Source organism: Hyla sarda, chromosome 2, assembly GCF_029499605.1.
Source record: "Hyla sarda isolate aHylSar1 chromosome 2, aHylSar1.hap1, whole genome shotgun sequence".
In the NCBI taxonomy this organism is placed as follows: Eukaryota; Metazoa; Chordata; class Amphibia; order Anura; family Hylidae; genus Hyla; species Hyla sarda.
This window is the reverse complement of record NC_079190.1, coordinates 27,404,812-27,421,271: the sequence shown is the minus strand read 5'-3', so window position 1 is coordinate 27,421,271 and position 16,460 is coordinate 27,404,812. Positions and strand designations below refer to the sequence as shown.

General features: G+C 43.6%; 1 long non-coding RNA gene across 2 annotated transcripts in view; it reads left to right on the top strand.

Annotated features, from left to right (window-relative positions):
• Nucleotides 1-16,119, top strand: part of LOC130357596 (uncharacterized) — a 74,366-nt gene extending 58,247 nt beyond the window's left edge. For both annotated transcript variants that reach the window (XR_008889186.1, XR_008889187.1), the window contains 3 exons: nt 14,201-14,413; nt 14,505-14,805; nt 15,967-16,119. This is a non-coding gene — a long non-coding RNA (uncharacterized LOC130357596). The remainder of the gene's footprint in view (nt 1-14,200; nt 14,414-14,504; nt 14,806-15,966) is intronic.
• Nucleotides 16,120-16,460: the final 341 nt, after the last annotated feature.

Sequence of the window (16,460 nt, the reverse complement as noted above, 5' to 3'; positions counted from 1 at the left end):
ATTTCTTTGCAAAGAAGGCAGTACCAGCCCTGCACAATTTTGTGGAAGAAAAGGTGGGCCAGTCCTTGAGCCTGTCGGTGTTTACTAAAGTGGACGGCAGCGCCGATTTTTGGAGCTGCCACTATGGTCAGGAACAATACATGTCCTTTACGTTTCACTGGGTGAATGTGGATACACCAACTTTGACAGGTCACACCGCTTCCTCCTCCCTACTCTCAGGCCGTTGATCCTTTGACAGTGTGCAACTCCGCCTCCTCATCCTCCACCGTGTCCTCAGCCTCCACTGCACAGACAAGTTTCAGTGCCCCTTCAGCATACCAGGTGTGCAGGGCACGGCGGTGTCACGTTGTTCTTCACATGGTTTGCCTTGGCAAACGGAGTCACACAGGGGAGGAACTGCTAAAAGTAATTCATACAGAAATCGGAGCATGGCTAACTCCACGAAAACTGGAAATGGGAACCATGGTGACTGACAAAGGGAAGAACATTAGTGTTGCTCGCGAATATTCACAATTCGAATTTTATTCGCGAATATCGCATATTCGCGAATTCGCGAATATTCGCAAATATAGCGCTATATATTCGTAATTACGAATATTCATTTTTTTTTTTTTGATTTTTTTTTTCACAGTACACATCACAGTGATCATCCCTCTCTGCTTCCAGCTTATGTGGTGTAAGAAGGCTCTAATACTACTGTGTGAGACTGGTGTGCGAATTTTCGCATATGCGAAAATATACACATGCTGATTTTCGCATATGCGAATTTTCGCTTATGTTAATTTTTGCATATGTAAATTTTCGCATATGTTAATTTTCGCACACACGAATATTCGCGTATGCGAAAATAAAACGAGAACATTACGAATATGCGAATATTCGCGAATATGACGAATATTCGTCCATATATTCGCGAATATTCGCGAATTCGAATATGGCCTATGCCGCTCAACACTAAAGAACATCTTGTCTGCGCTGCGACAAGGAAGGCTGAGCCATGCGCCCTGTATGACACACATGTTAAATCTGGTTGTCAAGTGGTTCCTGAAGTGTTCCCCCCATTTGGAAGACATCCTTACAATGGGAAGGAAACTTTGCATGCACTTCAGCCACTTGTACACCCCAAAGCACACCCTCCTTGAGCTGCAGAACCGTATCCCTCAACATAGTCTTTTTAGCGACGTTGCCACACGTTGCGACGTTGGAATTCCACCCTCCATATGTTGGACCGACTTCTCGATGATTCAAGCAGATAGGGGTACTCTCCTGTGTAAAACAAACAACAAAAAACGTGGTCTCAAATGGCTGGAGGTGCTCAACCCCAAATGCGGTTGTGCATTCATACTGGGGGAGCAGATCCTGCCCTTGTAGTCCGTTGCTAGGAGCAATCCCCAGCATAAAAATGCATACAATGGAGGATGCCTGCAGCAGACTACAAGTGCCTCAATAGAATCCTACACCAGATAGACGGTGCGGATGTGTAACAATTAGAATAATAAAATACAGGAATATGGGTGCACTACTGTGGTAGATGTATACAATGACATTGGCTATCCCTCAACACTGATGTTAAAATTGAGACATTCGCCAGCATATCCTTGTATGAAGGACATACCAGAGCCCGCACACCAACGCCAAGGTTTCTCAAAATGGCGTGGGACTTAACGCTAATCCTACCTGTGCGTGATAAGCAAAACAGGGGCCAGTGGGCAATTAAGGCTTCATTCGGTCGACTCACAACCTCCTCCCAGGTACCCTCCAGCGTGACTGAGCACACTTACAATGGGAGGAGGGAGGCAAGCTGCAAGCCCCACCTAAGTTGGCTAATATAGGTCCCTGTTTTGCTTATCACGCACAGGTAGGATTAGCGTTAGGTCCCGCGCCATTTTGAGAGACCTTGGCGTTGATGTGCGGGCTCTATGTCCTTCATACAAGGATATGCTGGCGAATGTCTCAATTTTAACATCAGTGTTGAGGGATAGCCAATGTCATTGTATACATCAACCATAGTAGTGCACCCATATTCCTGTATTTTATTGTTCTAATTGTTACACATCCACGCCGTCTATCTGGTGTAGGATTCTATTGTGGCACTTGTAGTCCGCTGCAGGCATCCTCCATTGTTTGCATTTTTATGCTGGGGATTGCCCCTAGCAACGGACTATAAGGGCAGGATCTTCTCCCCCAGTATAAATGCACAACCGCATTTGGGGTTGAGCACCTCCAGCCATTTGAGATCGCATTTTTTGTTGTTTGTTTTAAATTTTATATTTGGAGGTGTGTAAACTCCATAGTTAATGCGCCTTGAATATCTTGCAGGCAGCATTAGGGTAGCACCTGTGAGGCCATGCACCTATATTAGCCAACTTAGGTGGGGCTTGCAGCTTGCCCCCCCCCCTCCCATGACCGAATGAAGCCATAATTGCCCACTGGCCCCTGTTTTGCTTATCACGCACAAGTAGGATTAGTGTTAGGTCCCGCGCCATTTTGAGAAACCTTGGCGTTGGTGTGGGGGCTCTGGTATGACCTTCATACAAGGATATGCTGGCGAATGTCTCAATTTTAACATCAGTGTTGAGGGATAGCCAATGTCATTGTATACATCTACCACAGTAGTGCACCCATATTCATGTATTTTAGTACTCTCCTGTGTAACTTCAATGTCAACCAGGGGCAGCTCATACGTGACACCTGCCGTTTGCCCAGGCCCTTTGAGAAAGCCACATTATTAGTCAGTCGCCAGGATTACGGGATGAACAACGTCATTCCACTGCTTCCTTTCCTACAACACATGTTGGAAACAATGGCTGGTCAGGGCAATGGAGATGTGGCGCCGCCTACATCTCACGGCCACATGAGCCCTGTGGGGGCTGAACTGGAGGAGGAAGAGGAAGGGGAGGGGCACGATGGAGCACAGTTTAGGTTTCACAAAATGGTTTTTCTAGTCATCTGACAGGAGAGGAGGAGCAGGAGCAGCCAAAGGAGCTAGAGGGTTATGAGGAAGGCAAGACAGAGGACCAGGACACACCGTGGCAGTATGCAGTGGAGATGGAGTCAGGGAGTCCCTCTGAGTCACTGGTACAAATGGCACGATGTATGCTCACTTGCTTGCGTAGTGACCACCGAATTTTCACCATTTGGCAGCGGGATGACTTCTCGTTCGCCACCTTCTTGGACCCTCACTACCGCCACAAAATGGGGGCCATTTTTACACACACTGAGAGGGAGGACAAACTGACCTATTACAGAGACATCCTACGTAGTCAGTTGGCCAATGCCTATCGGCCCTATCGTCCATCCTCTTGCAGGGAGGGCCCTCTGCACTCACCTTCCACTGCCATGGCTGCTGGGGAGGGGTGGGGTGGCATGAGCAATACCAGCTCCATCAGCAGCACCCTGAGTCTATATTCACCGATGAGTACCTTTCTTAACCCGCATAGTGAAGCAACTCATCAGCAGCAGGTAGATCTGGAGCAGGATCTGAACCAGCAGGTGGTCGCATACCTTGACATGCCCATGCCAACACACTTTGAAGATCCGCTGGACTTCTGGGCAGCCAAACTTGATTTGTGGCCACAACTAGCAGATTTTGCCCTGGAAAAGCTGTCCTGCCCGGCCAGTAGTGTGCCATTAGAGCGGGTGTTTAGTGCGACGGGGGCCATAGTCACCCCAAGGAGAACTCATCTGTCCACGAAAAATGTGGAGAGACTAACCTTTGTAAAGATGAATCAGGCATGGATCACCCAGGATTTCCACCCACCAATGCCTGATGCATCAGAGTAGATTGACCATGGTGCCACACCAACACTTCACAAATATGGATAGTGCCAAACAGATTTAAGGCGCTGCTCACAAACATTCCTCTGCATCAGACCTTTTTTCACACACCTTCATCACCGGGTACTGGTATTGCCACCCACCGCACCACTCTGTCCCTGGGTCAGTTTCAGGACTCCTGATGCTGCTGCTGCCACGTCCATGCTGTCTCATTCCGCCACCATATGGTCTCCATATGCTTCCGCCAACTCCAGGCTGTGCCATTTAGCCACTATATGGTCTCTTCATATGCCGCCAACTCCAAGCTGTGCCATTCAGCCACTATATGGTCTCCTCATCTGCCGCCAACTCCAGGCTGTGCCATGTAGCCATTATATGTTCTATTCATGCTGTTGCCAACTCCAGGCTGTGCCATGCTGCTGGGACTGGGACACTACCTAAAAATGTTTATGATAGCACTAGCTACCATAAATATTCAATTTAAATTTGATAATCATATTTTAATTTTAGGGTTTGTGAAGCCCTATTGTCTCCTCATCTGCCGCCAACTCCAGGCTGTGCCATTCAGCCTCTATATGTTCTACTCATGCTTCCGCGAGCTGCAGGCTGTGTCATTCAGCCACTGTAAGGTTTACTGATGTTGCTGGGCCTGGGACATTACCTACAAATTTTTATTGTAGCACTAGCTACCATAAATCTTCAATTTACATTTTTAAATTCATCTTTTAATCTTAGAGGATTGTGAGACCCTATGGTCTCCTCATGCTGCCGTGAGCTGAAGGCTGTGTCATTCAGCCACTATATGGTCTCCTTTTGCTGCCGCCAATTCCAGGCTGTGTCATTCTGACAGATTATGGTCTCCTCATGCTGCTGCCTCCTCTAGGCTCTGTCATTGTGCTGCCATGTGACTCCTTGTTAGTTTGGGTTTTGTGGTCATACAGTATTAGTTCAAAGTAAATGCCAGGACATTAAACTTGGGAATCTAATATAAATCTAAAATTAAAATTTAAAAAAATCGATGTAATCTTTTCAAGACTGAGGCCCAATGGTTGTCGCCTTCATATTACCTGTGGAATTATCACAAGAATCCAATGAAACAGCTTGGAGTGTTAACAATTAACCATAACTGATTCAATGACACCACACAAAAACAAAAGTTTTAGATTTTAGAAAAACAGACTTTTCAAAAATGAGATTAGTCATAAATGAATCTCTAACAGACTGGAACAGATTACATGGAGACCAGGAGAAATGGGACTTCTTAAAAGATGCATTATTGAAGGCAACAGAAAATTTCATTAGACTTGTCAGTAAAAGAAGAAAAGAGAGACCACTGTGGTACTCAGCAGAAGTGGTAGAAATCATAAAAAACTAAAAGCTAGCATTTAGTAATTATAAAACAACCCAAAGCAATGAAGATAGGGAAATCTACAAGACTAGGCAGAAAGAGGCCAAGCAAATTATAAGAACTTCTAAAGCACAGGCAGAAGAAAAACTAGCTCAGTCTGTGAAAAAAGGGGATAAGACATTCTTCAGATATATAAATGAAAAAAAAAAAAGAAATTTAAAATTAAATTAAACTAAGAATAACTAAATTAAAAACAAAGGAAGGTATGTAGAAGAGAATAAAGGGCTAGCCGACTGCCTTAAAGGGGTTATATATATCACCTGGCTCCAGAAAGTTAAAGAGATTTGTGAATTACTTCGATTAAAAAAATCTTAATCCTTTCAGTACTTATGATCTGATGAAGTTGAGTTGATCTTTTCTGTCTAAGTGCTCTCTGATGACACGTGTCTCGGGAACTGCCCAGTTTAGAAGCAAATCCCCATAGCAAACCTCTTCTACTCTGTGCAGTTCCCGAGACAAGCAGAGATGTCAGCAGAGAGCACTGTTGTCAGACAGAAAACAACAACTCAACTTCAGCAGCTGATAATAATTGGAAGGATTAAGATTTTTTAATAGAAGTAATTTACAAATCTCTTTAACTTTCTGGAGCCAGTTGATATAAAAAAAAAAGTTTTTTTCCTGGAATACCCCTTTAAGGAATACTTCTGTTCAGTTTTTACAGAAGAAAAAGAAGGAAAGGGACCTCTAAGGGAGGAAGACTAAGGAATTGTTTGATGCATGTGTCTTTACAGAGGAAGAGATTCTACGTTTACGTTTTCTGTCTGAAGTGAAGACAAATAAGTCACATGGGCCAGATGGGATACACCCAAAATTATTAAAAGAGTTTAGTGGTGAGCTAGCAAAACCGTTAGATTTATTTAACCAATCAATGGTAACAGGAGTCGTCCCGACACTTGTTTCGCGATATTCAGCGCAGACAGAGTGCAATTGTCTTCATTTCTATTTACAATTTCAAATAAATTATATATTGATTTCACATTTACAATATGTCTACTTTATGTTTGCATCATAAAGTTGACGTTTTTCCTTATTGAAGACATTAGAGAGCTTCACAGTTTAGCAGAAATTTTCTCATTTTTCCCGAAAATTTTAAAATCTGAATTTTTCAGGGACCAGTTCAGTTTTGAAGTGAATTTGAGGGTCTTTTTGTTAGAAAAACTGCACCCCTCAACATATTCAAAATGACATTCAGAAAGTTTGTTAACCCTTTCGGTATTTCACAGGAATAGCAGCAAAATGGAGGAGAAAATTCAAAATCTTCATTTTTTACAATAGCATGTTCTTATAGACCCATATTTTTTACAAGGAGTAAAAGGAGAAAAAGGAAATACCTCATATGTGGATGTAAAGTGCTCTGCGAGTGCACTAGAGGGTTCAGAAGGGAAGGAGCAACAATGGAATTTTGGAGAGCGAATTTTGCTGAAATAGTTTCTGGGGGCATATCGCTTTTAGGAAGCCCCCATGGTGCCAAAACAGAAAAAAAAAAAAAACACCCATATGGCAAACTCTTTGGGAAACTACACCCCTCAAGGAATGTAACAAGGGGTACAGTGAGCCCTAACACCCCACAGCACCATTGGGCTTTAGGAGAGAGAATTTGGCCGGAATTGAAGGCCATGTGCATTTACAAAGCCCCCATGGTGCCAGAAGAGTGGAACGACCCCCCCCCCACACGCACACACACACACACGTGACCCCATTTTGGAAACTACAGCCGTTGGCTGTCCGGGCATGCTGGGAGTTGTAGTTTTGCAACAGCTGGAGGTCCGCAGGTTGGAGACCACTGGCGTACAGTATAGAGTTCCAGCGCCGGCGGCCACAACAGAGAGGAGGGCAGCGCTTGCTGGGTGACACATGTGAGTAGTACCCCGCTGGGCTGATAATTAATTGGGGGGGGAGCAGAACAGCGCTGGCGGGTCACATGATTTGGTGGGGGGGGAGCAGAACAGCGCTCGCAGGTAACATGATTTGGTGGGGGGGAGTAGAACAGCACTGACGGGTCACGTATGATTAGTTCCCCGATGTGGGGACAGCGCTGCGCTGGGCTGATAATTCATTCCCAAGGGGGAGGGCCCAAACCGGTATTGTGGTATGGGGAAAAATTCATATCGTGCAGCCCAAAAATTTTGGTATTCGGTATGAACCGGTATACCGCCCAGCCCTAAGTGTTTTGGTTTTTATTTTGTGTAGTGTAGTGTTTTTAGTGTAGTACATTCACATGGGCGGGGATTTACAGCGAGTATACCGCTGGGAGTTTGAGCTGCGGCAGTAAATTTGCCGCAATTTAAACTTATAGCTGGAAACTCACTGTAAACCTGACCGTGTGAATGTACCCTGTGTGGGACAAACATCCAGCTGTTACAAATCTACAACTCCCAGCATGCACCTACAGACCATGAATGCTGGGAGTTGTAGTTTTACAACAGCTGGAGACACACTGGTGGGGAAACACCTAGTTAGGGTCTGTTACCTAACTCTGTGTTTCCGCACCAGTGTACCTCCAGCTGTTCCAAAACTACAACTCCAAGCATGCTCTGTCTGTCAGTGCGTGCTGGGAGTTGTAGTTTTGCAACAGCTGGAGGCACAAGGGTTAGGAAACACTGAGTTAGGTAACAGACCCTACCTCAGTGTTTTCCCATCAGTGTGTCTCCAGCTGTTGCAAAACTACAACTCCCAGCATGCACTGACAGCTGAAAGGCATGCTAGGAGTTGTAGTTATGCAACAGCTGTAGGGGTACAGTTTGGAGACCACTGTGTAGTGGTCTCCAAACTGTGGCCCTACAGATGTTTCAAAACTACAAATCCCAGCATGCTCACACTGTCTAGGCATGCTGGAAGTTGTAGTTCTGCAACAGTGCAACATATGGTGCCAGAAAGTTAACCGGATTTGTAAATTACTTTGATTTAAAAATCTTAATCCTTCCAGTACTTATCAGCTGCTGTATGCTCCACAAGAAGTTCTTTTCTTTTTGCATTTCCTTTCTGTCTGACCACAGTGTTCTCTGCTGACACCTCTGTCCATTTTAGGAACTGTCCAGAGCAGGATAAGTTTTGTATAGGGATTTTCTCCTACTCTGGACAGTTCCTAAAATGGACAGAGGTGTCAGCAGAGAGCACTGTGGTCAGACAGAAAGGAAATGCAAAAAGAAGAGAACTTCCTGTGGAGCGTACAGCAGCTGATAAGTATTGGAAGAAATTTACAAATCTGTTTAACTTTCTGGCACTAGTTGATTTAAAAAAAAAATGTTTTCCAGGGGAGTACCCCTTTAAGTGCAAGGAAATGTGCTAATAGTATAAATATGTGCAAAGGATTTTTTTTTCTTTGAAAATAAATGTTTGATACTTTATATCCTTCAATCTCTTTTAAACTATTTTCTCCAAACCATTTATCAAAATGTTACCAAAAATAACATTCTATACCGAAATTGTGTATTGCCCCCGGCACTTACTGCCCACAAGAGTTCTCCTCTCCGAGCCTGTAATTATAATGGGGTAATTTCTTCTCTATACATTTTATTGTGTGCGAGAGGGAAAAAAATGGTTCTATTTATAAAATCCCCGAAAACCAAGCGAAGCCGACGTCTGCCAAAACCATCCAAACATCTGCCAAGACAAGAAGAGTGACGGGAAATTTACTGCCGCACAAACACTTTCTAGTTCATGACAAGTTATATGGTTATTTTCTTAAGGTAAATGGATCAACAAAGGGCCACTACTTAGCTCAGTGTTTCCCAACCAGGGTGCCTCCAGCTGTTGCAAAACTACCTTCGGCATGCTGGGAGTTGTAGTTTCACAACAGCTGGAGGCACCCTGGTTGGGAAACACTGAGTTAGCTGGAAGGAAACGTTTTCTAGTCCATGAAAAGTTTACATGGTTATTTTCTTAACCCCTTAAGGCCCACGGGTTTTTCTGTTTTTGCACTTTCGGTTTTTCCTCCTCACCTTTTAAAAATCATAACCCTTTCAATTTTGCATCTAAAAATCCACATTATGGCTTATTTTTTGCACCACCAATTCTACTTTGCAGTGACATCAGTCATTTTATCCAAAAATCTACGGCGAAACGGGAAAAAAAATCACTGTGCTACGAAATTTAATAAAAAATTCAATTTTGTAATTTTGGGAGCTTCCGTTTCTAAGCAGTACATTTTTCGATAAAAACGATACCTTATCTTTATTCTGTTGGTCCATACTATTAAAAATCATTTTTTGCTCCGTCATCTGAAGTTTTTAGCGGTACCATTTATGTATTGATCGGACGTTTTGATAGCTTTTTATTCATTTTTTCATAATATAAAAAGTGACGTTATTTTAGACTTTGGAATTTTTTTGCGCATACGCCATTGACCGAGAGTTTTAATTAATGATATATTTTTATAGTTTGGACATTTCCGCACGAGGTGATACCACATATGTTTATATTCATTTTTATTTACATGGGGTTTTTTTTTATGGGAAAAGGGGTGTGATTTGGACTTTTATTAGTGAAAGGGTTAAATTACATTTATTAACTTTTTTTTACACTTTTTTTTTTGCAGTGTTACAGCTACAGCCAACTGCTGTCCGGGCATGCTGGGAGTTGTAGTTTTGCAACATCTGGAGATCCGCAGGTTGAAGACCACTCTTCCCCTTTCCTTACTTGTCTGTGCTTCGGCTGTCTTGCGGGCTGCGCGGTCAGTGAAGCAGATGAGTTACGTCCTCTCCCGGCTTCTCTGTGCGGCATCAGGGATGTCACCTTTCGGCAGCGACTACAGGAAATGAAAAGTGACGTCAGTGATGCCGCACAGAGAAGCCGGCAGAGGACGTAACTCATCTGCTTCACTGACCCCGCAAGACCCTCCGCCTGACCTGACCTGCCGAAGCGCAGCCAGGTAAGGAAAATAAACAAAACTATAAAAAGCAGGAAAAGGGGGAATGATGAGGGAGGTTCTCCCTCACTATACACAGCTACTGGTGGATAGTGCGGGAGACGCTGATTAAAAGGTAGGGCAGATCCGGACAAGGTAGGGCTCATTTTAATCAGCGTCTCCCGCACTATCCACCAGTACCTGTGTATAGTGTGGGAGAAAACAAGTGACAGTGCGGGGAGGAGACGCCACTGGTCACTGATTTAAAGTGGCCGCGGCCGTGCTGTTAATACTTAACAAGCAGACGCTGCTGCGGCTGTTCTAAATCAGTGACCAGAAGACTTATCGGCGTATAACACGCAGGCAGACTTTTTGCCTTAAATTTAAGTTTTAAAAGTGCGTGTTATAAGCCGATAAATACGGTATGTAAGAAACACTTTAAAGTAGATCATTTCAATGACCAATAATACTGGCATACAAGGAGTAAATATATATACCACCACACAATAACTGGATAATACCGCCATACTGTACTGAATAAAACCACTATACACAGACCAGTATACTATAAAGGATCTGTATAAGTGATTATTTACAGGACCATATGGCGGTAGATATCAGCTGTACACAGGATGTGTATACCATATAAGTGATTACAGTTACATTTTGGGACTCACAATTACGTCTTTTCTGATCAGCGGCGTCCTTTTTCCTTTTCTTCTCCGTTCGGATAAGACTGCCATGTGGATCTCTTAACATCTGCAGGAAAAACATGTCAGACTCTGCATTTTTAGTGCCCTCCCCTCCTATACACAATCTGCCCATCTATAGACCCACAAACTGTAATAATGCCCTCCTTGGTGTCCTGCACAGTAATAGGGCAGGTAGGTAGGTAGCCAGGTAACCCCCTCTTTCTCATAGATATATGCAGAGTTACACCCCCCTCTTTCCCATATGTATATGCAGAGTTACACCCCCCTCTTTCTCATAGGTATATTCAGAGCTACACCCCCCCTCTTCCCCATAGGTATATGCAGAGCTACACCTCTTCCCCATAGGTATATGCAGAGTTACACCCCCCACATAGGTTTATGCAGAGCTACACCCCCCTCTCCCTCCCTTTCCCATAGGTATATACAGAGCAACTCCCCTTTCCCTCTCTTACCCTCCCACGCAGCAATCTCCTCAGCAGCAGGGCCCGCGTCTTCTCCCCTCCACAGTACAGGCGCCGGATGAGTGACGTCACCGGCGCCTGTACTGCGTGCTGCGTGGGGGCGGAAGTCACATCTCCTCTGTGTAGCTTCAGATGCGGCTCACACAGAGGGGACGCCTTCTCCTGTATGTGCGTGTATCGCGCATACAGGAGAAGGCCGCGCTGTCTGCTGGGGATCTGGGACAAGTCCCAGATCCTCAGTAGTTGGGGTGGCGGCGGCGGGTAAGTCCGCCCCTGGCACCCCCCTTGAGAGTGGCACCTGGGGCGGGCCGCCCCCCCCCCCCCCCTTGGTACACCACTGCCCAGCTGTTGCAAAACTATAACTCCCAGGATGCCTGGACAGCCTTCGGCTGTCCAGGCATCCTGGGAGTTATAGTTTTGTAACAGCTGGAGGCACCCTGGTTAGGAAACACTGAGCTAGCTGGAAGTAAATCCCGGATTGACAAGAACTAATCTCTTTCGTATGTTGCCCCCGTCCTATTTAATACAAGTGTTTATACAGTTCCGCCCTTGTAGATGTCTACTACACAATTCCAGACTCCAGGGATTTTTCGGGCTTTATTGATTTTTTTTAGGGCTCTTAAAACCAAACAGTCACCAGAGGTAGCAATTTTCTGAAGTACTTTGTTTTCCTCTTGTATCCAATATAAATTTGGTGAAAAGAAGCCATTTATTTGAAAATGAACATTTCCTTCCAGCGTTAAAACTCCCCTTATGATACCTCATTTAAGATGTATTTTTAGAACCTAAACCAACAATTTACACATTGTAAAAAATAAATTTTACAACTTGTCAGAAATTGCATTATTGGAAAGTACTTCCTTAGTTACTGTGCAGTACACGCAGTGTACAGGAAAAATGAAAATGAAGACACTGATATGTAAGGAAAAAACTGCTCATCCTGGCGCAGGTATAAAAAAACAAAATATGTGTGTTACAACTGAAGAGCAGTACAGTATATGTAGTACAGATGGAGAACAGTACAGTGCATGTAGTACAGGTAGAGATGAGTACAGTGCATGTAGTACAGGTAGAGATGAGTACAGTACATGTAGTACAGGTAGAGATGAGTACAGTGTATGTAGTACAGGTAGAGATGAGTGCAGTGCATGTAGTACAGGTAGAGATGAGTACAGTGCATGAAGTACAGGTAGAGATGAGTACAGTGCATGTAGTACAGGTAGAGATGAGTACAGTGCATGTAGTACAGGTAGAGATGAGTACAGTGCATGTAGTACAGGTAGAGATGAGTGCAGTGCATGTAGTACAGGTAGAGATGAGTACAGTGCATGAAGTACAGGTAGAGATGAGTACAGTAAATGTAGTACCGGTAGAGATGAGTACAGTGCATGTAGTATAGGAAGAGATGAGTACAGAACATGTAGTACAGGTAGAGATGAGTACAGCACAGGTAGTACAGGTAGAGATGAGTACAGAACATGTAGTACAGGTAGAGATGAGTACAGTGCATGTAGTACAGGTAGAGATGAGTACAGTGCATGTAGTACAGGTAGAGATGAGTACAGTATATGCAGTACAGGTAGAGATGAGTACAGTATATGCAGTACAGGTAGAGATGAATACAGTACATGTAGTACAGGTAGAGATTGACGAGTACAGTACATGTAGTACAGATGGCGAGCAATACAGTGCATGTAGTACAGGAAGAGATGAGTACAGTAAATGTAGTACAGGTAGAGATGAGTACAGTGCATGTAGTACAGGTAGAGATGAGTACAGTAAATGTAGTATAGGTAGAGATGAGTACAGTGCATGTAGTACAGGTAGAGATGAGTACAGTAAATGTAGTACATGTAGAGATGAGTACAGTGCATGTAGTACAGGTAGAGATGAGTACAGTACATGTAGTACAGGTAGAGATGAGTACAGTGTATGTAGTACAGGTAGAGATGAGTGCAGTGCATGTAGTACAGGTAGAGATGAGTACAGTGCATGAAGTACAGGTAGAGATGAGTACAGTGCATGTAGTACAGGTAGAGATGAGTACAGTGCATGTAGTACAGGTAGAGATGAGTGCAGTGCATGTAGTACAGGTAGAGATGAGTACAGTGCATGAAGTACAGGTAGAGATGAGTACAGTAAATGTAGTACCGGTAGAGATGAGTACAGTGCATGTAGTATAGGAAGAGATGAGTACAGAACATGTAGTACAGGTAGAGATGAGTACAGCACAGGTAGTACAGGTAGAGATGAGTACAGAACATGTAGTACAGGTAGAGATGAGTACAGTGCATGTAGTACAGGTAGAGATGAGTACAGTGCATGTAGTACAGGTAGAGATGAGTACAGTATATGCAGTACAGGTAGAGATGAGTACAGTATATGCAGTACAGGTAGAGATGAATACAGTACATGTAGTACAGGTAGAGATTGACGAGTACAGTACATGTAGTACAGATGGCGAGCAATACAGTGCATGTAGTACAGGAAGAGATGAGTACAGTAAATGTAGTACAGGTAGAGATGAGTACAGTGCATGTAGTACAGGTAGAGATGAGTACAGTAAATGTAGTATAGGTAGAGATGAGTACAGTGCATGTAGTACAGGTAGAGATGAGTACAGTAAATGTAGTACAGGTAGAGATGAGTACAGTGCATGTAGTACAGGTAGAGATGAGTACAGTACATGTAGTACAGGAAGAGATGAGTACAGTAAATGTAGTACAGGTAGAGATGAGTACAGTGCATGTAGTACAGGTAGAGATGAGTACAGTACATGTAGTACAGGTAGAGATGAGTACAGTACATGTAGTACAGGTAGAGAGCAGTATAATATACAGCATGTAGTACATGTGCAAGTGCATTTAGAGAGCTGTACAGTACATGTAGAACAGATACATGGTAATACCTGCACCTGCCTGTACTCAATATCCTATCTTGTAAGCAGAAAGTTACCATTCTACCATTCAGTACTTTTTTTTTTTTTTTTTCTCAGGGGTGGAATATTCATTGGTTCTAAAATGAAGGCTGTGGATCTGTACAGCACAGATAAAGGCTGAGGTCATCGGTGGCAATTGCCTTTGGAGATCAGTCGCAGCACGCCGGTTATACACACAGGATGACAGGAGGAGATAATAATGGGATCTGACATTGTGAACTTCATGGCTATAATCAGCAGCTGTCATCATTCCAGGGACAGATAACACAGGTATCAGCGACACACCGTACACTTGGAGACAGCGTTGTTGCTTTGCTTCAGTTACACAGTATAATAAACCTTAACGTATCTTTCTGTACAGATTTGCTTTGCCTATAATGTCTAAGCACAAGGTGTGTGCCGTAAAGAGCTTGTCTGGGAGCAGAAAAAGGACCTTTGTTTCCCCTGAGAATAGACACTTGTATCATTGAGCACTGTCTTGTGTCGAGGCTCAGCTCTGTTCCCTTGATCTACGGAACTGCAGTACCAAGTGAAGCCAAGAGTGGTGCTGTCCACTGGCTGAGCGGGCTGTCACTGCAGTGAAGAACTTGTCTTGGAAGTGGGAAGTAGCCAGAGCTTCGGAGGACAGGATGACATCACAGCAGGACCACTGAGGGACAGAGGTGAGTATGTGATTTTGCTGGGGTTTATTTTTTGTTAAATTATAATGGGAACCCAGCCTAATAGACACCATTGTCCCCAACACTCCCGTCCCATTCCTCTCACTGTGTGGAGATGTGTCATTGAGATCAGGAATCAGTGACTGATTTTGCACAATTTTTTGGCATGGTTGAGGTGGTTTTCCAGCTTGAAAGGCCATGAGCCTTAAGCAAAAGTGTTTTTGTGCATAAGAATTTTATTATACTCCACTCCCTAGCCGGCATAGGATGTCAAAAGAACTCTGACATGTCTTTTTCTCCCCATTTTGCATCCTCTTTATTAAATAACAAACTGAAATTTGAAAAGAAAACTGTGCAAATGAAAATACAGAAAATATTGAGCAACTTTTCATGCAAATGAGAAATCCCAAACTATAATGACACAGACCAGAGCCGAGAAACTGTAGCTCAATGGTTGAATTATTAAGGGAGTAAGTATCTAACGTCTCTCCCTACTGATACTGGAGGATCAGTTAGGGGTTTCATAAAAAACAAGCCAGAGAGTCAAAATCTAGAGAGGAGCGCAGTACAAAATCAGACAGACAAAAGCAAGATTAGGGAACAGGCAAACGGTCGGAATCAAGGGAGAGCTGAGCAGTATAAAAACTGCTGGCAAAGGCAAGGCCAATCACAGGTTGTGTGAGCTCCAGCACTGAGCTGATTGGCCCAGCACCTCCACCTCCTGATTGGTTGACAGGACTGTCAGTAATATGATGCATAGATCTGCACCGAGCAGAACCGGTCATCATAGAGACTCCAGGATTCAGGAGCAAGGACAGGTATGTTTATGACAAGATAAATAAAATAAATAGAGCAGTGTTATGCTACACCCAAAGACCTTTAGAAAATGATAGTTTTTGTTGAAATTTCTGCACCTTTCCAAAAAATTCCATAAATTGTAAATTCCAAAATATAGCTTTTGCTAACTGTGATGAGTGAAATCTTCACATATACTACGTACTCTGTAACATTCTTGGAATTTACCTGAAAACTAGATGAATCCCTAATCCATTGTTTACCCATCATCTTGCACTCGATGCATGTCAACCACACGACCCCCCCCCTTAAATATTCTGTATAAATTTGTGAATATTAGCGTCTTAACTCATGACTTCTCATCTCAAGGACCATCCAACCTAATCAAGGCCGTGATCAAAATGCAAGAGTCAGCATTTACCTTCCCGAGATGTCAGCAAATTAGCAAATTTCTTGATGCCGAAATTGTGGAGCATGAAATGATAGCGTTGTTCAGATTCATCAGTATCCAGGCCGTGTAACTGATAGGTGTCACTCTCATTTCATAGTCTGTTGATCTGTAATTAAAAGCTTCAGCTAAAGCTTTTCATGGTCTGGTTTATTCCAAAAATATATGTTTAGGAGAATAATTTGTTTTGCTTTTTTCTTTATATGTCCAGTCTATTTGGGTCTGGTCTTCTTCCTACTAGATATTTGTAAAGGGGTACTCCGGCCCTAAGACATCTTATCCCCTATCCAAAGGATAGGGAATAAGATGTCTGACCGCGGGGGTCCCACCACCACAGCAGCGGGACCCCCGCGTTCAGACATCTTATCCCCTATCCAAAGGATAGGGGATAAGATGCCTTGGGTCAGAGTACCCC